The sequence below is a fragment of the Xenopus laevis genome, chromosome 7S, assembly GCF_017654675.1.
Source record: "Xenopus laevis strain J_2021 chromosome 7S, Xenopus_laevis_v10.1, whole genome shotgun sequence".
Classification (NCBI taxonomy): Eukaryota; Metazoa; Chordata; class Amphibia; order Anura; family Pipidae; genus Xenopus; species Xenopus laevis.
This window is the reverse complement of record NC_054384.1, coordinates 108914930-108920929: the sequence shown is the minus strand read 5'-3', so window position 1 is coordinate 108920929 and position 6000 is coordinate 108914930.

Here is a 6000-nt window from a genome sequence, read left to right as displayed (position 1 = left end):
TGTGGATAGGAATTGTCAGACAGTCCCTACCTGCTCTGCAGGGAAACAATCATACTTATGAACAGCAGGGGGAGCCCCCGCCTTACTTCCCAGCCATGCAGAACTCAAGCAGCTTTGTTTGTTTCCCTGTAGAGCAGTCGGCGACTGTGTAGAGATTTGTATTGGATTTTATTTTTGCCTTTACATCCCCTTTACTGTTTCCAACTCCAGCTGCAGGGACAAAGATCATGGAGCCAGATTTAAACAGATAAACTGGGATTCTATTTGGGGGATTATTTTGCTGCAGCCACTGGTTCTGCAGAGTTGGAGAAAGTTTGTATTAAACAATACAAAAACTATAAAATCCACATTAGATCACATGACAACACAGGACCCAGTGCAGTCTGTATATTCTGATTATTAATCAGTCTTGTTGTATCGGCTTCTGGCAGATATTATTTGACTTGTGCTGTTTTGATCATTTATGACGATCCCTAAGCAGCCCAGACCACACTGAGCATGTGCACAGTCTTGGTCTTGCAAAGATGTATAACAAAGTTACAAGATGGTGACCCCCCTGTGACCAACGTTTAAAGCATAAATCATTTGTTTGATTAGGTTTGTGGTGCAGTAAGTTCATGTTTATGTTTAGTATACAAAATACAGCATTTCTAGCCTTATTCTATTTTACACTTTACTTTCCCTTTAAAGGAGAACTAAACCCTAAAAATTAACATGGCTAAAAATGGCATATTTTATATAGTGAACTTATTGCACGAGGCTAAAGTTTGAGCTTGTCAATAGCAGCAATGATCCAGGACTTCAAACTTGTCACAGGGGGTCACCATCTTGGAAAGTGTCTGTGACACTCACATGCTCAGTGGGCTCTGATTGGCTGTTGAGAAGCTAAGCTTAGGGCTCGTCACTAATTATCCAGCAGAAAATGAGCTTCCCTGGCTGTAATATATATATTATATTATATTATATATATATAATATAATATAATATTATATATTATATTATATTATATATATATAATATAATATAATTGCACTGGTTTCTGTGCTGCCATGTAGTAATTATGTGTATTAATTACTAATCAGCCTTATATTGTGACATTTCTATTCTATGTGTACCGTATATTGTGAGTGGGTCCCTAAGCTCAGTAAGTGACAGCAGCACAGAGCATGTGCAGTGAATCAGCAGAAAAGAAGATGGGGAGCTACTGGGGCATCTTTGGAGACACAGATCTTTACTGCTAAAGGGCTGTGGTTGCCTTGGGCTGGTACAAAATCACAAAACATCACGTACAACATTTCTACCTACTTCTTTAGTTAAGCTTTAGTTTTCCTTTAAAGTCATTAACTGAATCAGCATCACAACATCACCCGGCAGTGCATTCCCCAACCTCACTGTCCTCACTGTGATGAACCCCCTACTCTGTTCCTTTAAATGAAACTTCTTTTCCTCTAGTCTGAAGGGGAGGCCTCTGGTACGTGATTCTCTTTATGGGTAAAAAGGTCCCCTGCTATTTGTCTATAATGTCTAGGGATGTAGCGAACCGCCGATAATGTGTTCGCGAACGCCGTTCGCGAACACCGGCAAAAAATGCGAACAGTTCGCGAACAGTTCGCGAACTTCGAACATCCGAAAATCGTTCGATTCGAACGATCGAAGGATTTTAATCGTTCGATCGAACGATTTTCGTTCGAATCGAACGAAAATCGTTCGATTTTAGCGACCGAATGGTCGAATGGTCGAACGATTTTGACGCGAACGCCTATTGGCGAACGTCGCGCGACGTTCGCGAACTTGCGGCGGACGCGAACAGCCGATGTTCGCGCGAACAAGTTCGCCGCAGAACAGTCCGCGACATCCCTAATAATGTCGTCTAATGTACTTGTAAAGTCTAATCATGTCCCCTCACATGTCTTTTCTTCAAGGAAAACAACCCCAACCTTGACAGTTTTCCCTTATGGTACCCTCACATCTTCCTTCCCTTTAACCAGTTTAGAGTTCACATGATCTCTGCACTCTCTCCAGCTCATTGACAGTATATCCTTCTTAAGGACTGGAGGCCCAAGCACAAGAGAAGTATTTGTGTGACATCAAGGCCAGAAGCACCTCTAAGCCAATGTATCACTTTCCCAATGTAGTTGCTCTATCTAATCACTTGCACTCCCCCTCACCTTGTAGCTGTTGGAGTCAGACACCCATATTGCTGCCGCACATACAGTATCATTGGATTTGGAGTGAAGGAAAGCCTGATAGTCTGGAGACCCTGTTTACTTGGTGTCTACATAATGCAATAGTACACATAAAGAAGAGAAAACAGAAAGAGATAGAGAGACTTCTAAATGGGTAGATACACAAGTCCCAGTGGACCATCAAGGAATTGTTAAAGAATAGCAGGGAGAATACTTCATAATGTAGAACATCTTGTAAACCAGCAAAGACATATGGGGAACTGGCCACATCATTCCTATTTCAGACTTACATTGCCATCTACACAAACATGGGCATTGCAATGTTCAGAGTATAATATAAACAAACATTGCAACGTTGAATTTAAAATAAAAGTTTAATTAGTCATTGAAGGAAGAACAGTGATTCATGGAGACTTCCCAAGAATAAGACTTCTCATATGTCCTCTTAGATTGTTCAATGTTGAATTTATTACAAACCAGTTTCACCCTCTCTCTACCGAGCAGCCACAATGGGTTTAAAATTACATCAGTTTAGGAAACCGGTTTCAAACTGAATCCTGTCTGGTGTGGGGTTACACATCTAGGAGGGGATTGGAGCAGCGACTGGGATGTTTAAGCCTGAAGTCCAGTTAGGGTGAGAATTGGGGTGAAATGCCATTTGACCTCCTAAATTCACATGCCCAGCTTAAATACAGTATACATTTGGTGTAGATATTATTGGAACTATGTCTAAATGCTTGATACCTACATATTTTCCTAAATCTGTACCTATTTCATGAACTAAGGAAGACCCTTTCTAAAAGGTTGGCCTTCATATAGGGTTCTGGTGAATAGTTGATGCTCGAAGTGGGCCTTAAACAATTTGAGAACCACTGTGTTGCTTATCATTCACTTGAATAGGAACCACCTGTCATTGTGGGCTAAATATATGTTTTGGGGCTAAAAACTGTATGTCACTGTATGACTAGGGATGGGCGAATAAATTCGCCATGGTTAAATTCGCGGCGAATTTCTGCGTTTCGCCGCGGGCGAATTTTTCGCGAAATTGCGGCAAAAATTCGCCTCGCGACTCGTTTCGCCGCGCGTCGAAATTTTCGTCGCGCGACGAGCCGCGACGCCGCTAATGCGCGTCAAAACAAAAAGACGCGCGACAAACTAAACATCACCCACAGCAGCCAATAAGATGTGAGCCATCCCTGAGCCAACCCACTGGCTATATAAGGAGCTGCAGAGGCGGCCATTACTCGTGGCGTTTCTGGTAGAGGTAGAGAGAGCAGGATAGTGAGAGATTTGTGTGTGATTTAGCTAGTGGAGATTGTGTAGAGAGCTTTTTTTTTTTCTGAGTCAGTGCAAGTGGAGGTTGTGGATTTCAGTTTACTGTTTTCCCTCTTCTGCTTGCCTGCTCACCACCCAATAGCCCTTTTTAGGGCTAACTGTCTTTGTCTTTGTCTGTGCTGGTGTGTGTACTCCTTGTGGGTGCACACTTCTGCTGAGGGGATTTAGTTGAGGGTTTTATTTTTTTCTCCTTTCCTTCCCCGAAATATCCAAACCCCCCCCTTATATATATATTTTTTTTTTTTAAGTTTAGTTGCCCAATATGACGGGCCGTGGGAGAGGGGGGATGGGTGGTGGTGGTGGTGGTGGTGGGAAGAAGGGTGGGTTAGGGATGGGTGGTGGTGGTGGTGGTGGGAAGAAGGGTGGCCGAGGAAGAGGCCGTGGTGCTGGCCGTGGGCATCCAACCCCACAACAGCCATGTGCCATGCCCAGTCTGGGCACTGTAAATCAGTCGCAGCACAAGCTGCCATCAAAGCAGCTGCCATCACAGCAGCAGCTGCAACAACAACAGCAGCAGCTGCAACAACAACAGCAGCAGCTGCAACAACAACAGCAGCAGCAGCTGCAACAACAGCAGCAGCAGCTGCAACAACAGCAGCAGCAAATGCCACAGCAGCAGGTGGCTGTGGGTCGCAGCAGCGGGGCAACTGGTCCACGTAGGACTGTGCCCGATTTTTTTGCCACTGCTTCGCGACCCATACGGTCGCAGCAGGCAGAGGCAGTGGTAGACTGGCTGACCCAGGCTACCTCATCTGCAGCAGGCACCAGTGAGCGGCAGGAGGTGGCATCACCTGCTAGCTCAGTGTGGGATGACACCCCATCCCTCTTATTTGATCCTGAGGTGGACTTGGGCCCAGACACCCTGGATCTTTTTGATGATCAGGCAGGAATGGGGGGGGCATTCATGTCTGATGAAGAGGAGGAGGTGGTCATGTCACAGCCCACATCAATAGGGGATATTGGGCAGGGTCCCCTTATGGCAGGGCAGCAAGTTGCTGGTGTGGGGTCAGACACCAGCATGCTGGATGTGGGTATTGATGCCATGTATGATGCAGGGTCTGGTCTGGGGGAGGACGATGACAGGGACAGACCCTGGGAGCCGGCTCCAGAGGATAACAGCAGCAGTTCAGGGGGGGAACTGTTTGTTGTTGATGAGGATGAAGAGCCGGCTCCACCGACCACTGCTAGTGGGGGCAGGCAACAGGGCAGCACTGCGCCTAGGTCCAAAGCCTATGTGCGTACGGGTGGGGACCATCCTCAACCCTCCACAGCAGGCAAGGCAGTGGCCCGCACTTCAGCAGTGTGGGCTTTTTTCACGTGCCAGGCAGAGGACCAGGCAATAGCAGTGTGCCAGCTCTGCCGGCAGAAGGTTCGAAGGGGGCAGGCAGGGTCACATATGGGAACATCAGCTTTAAGTTCCCATATGAAACGTCATCACAGGATGACGTGGGAGCAGCACCAAAGTGGCAGGGCACCGGGTGGCAGTGGTGCTTCCTGTCCACCTCCTCCCATTCCTCAGGGAAGAGGTGCTAGCTCCCCAGACCCTGCAGCAGGTGAAGAGGATTCTGGGGCTCACAGTCGGAGGCAGCCACTGTGTAGCTCAGCCTCTTCTGCAGCCTCCTCCTCCTCAATGCGGCCCCTGTCCCGCCAGGTTTCCCTCCCCCAGTTCCTCAGCCGCAAGACGCCTCTCTCCCCCAGCCACCCCCAAGTGCAGAGGCTTAATGGCTGCCTGGCAAAGCTTCTGGCAGTGCAGCTGCTGCCCTATCAGCTAGTCGAAGCAGCCCCCTTCCGACAGCTGATGGCTTGCGCTGCCCCTAACTGGCGGATCCCCAGCCGCCATTATTTTGCCAGGAAGGCCGTCCCTGCCATCCACCAGCATGTGGTTGAGAATGTGTCCCTGTCGCTGGATCATGCTGTTGGCGGCAGGGTGCACTGCACCACTGACACGTGGACCAGCAGGCATGGGCAGGGGAGGTACATAACCTACACTGCGCACTGGGTCACCCTCATGAGTGCTGGGGAGGGTGCAAGCCGGGGCGCTCCCCTCAGGCTACAGGTGCCTCCCCGTGGGGTACAGGGCAAACCCCACATGTCCACCTCCTCCTCCTCCACTATGGATGAGCCACCCCTGAAGCGTCCCCGCAGCTACGCTTCAGTGCAGCACAGGCGATGTCAGGCTGTGCTGCAACTCCTCTCCCTGGGCGAGAGGAGTCATACTGCACCTGAGCTCATGGCTGCCTTCCAGACTCAGGTGCAGCGGTGGTTCACTCCCCGCCAGCTCCAAGCAGGTAATATTGTTTGCGACAACGGTCGCAACCTGCTGGCCGCCATCCGCCTAGGGCACCTGACCCACATGCCTTGCTTTGCACATGTCCTCAACCTTGTGGTGCAGCGCTTCCTCAAGAGCTACCAAGGGTTGGGTGACATGCTGGAGAAGGTACGTAGGGTATGTGCCCATTTTCGCAGGTCCCCCACCGCT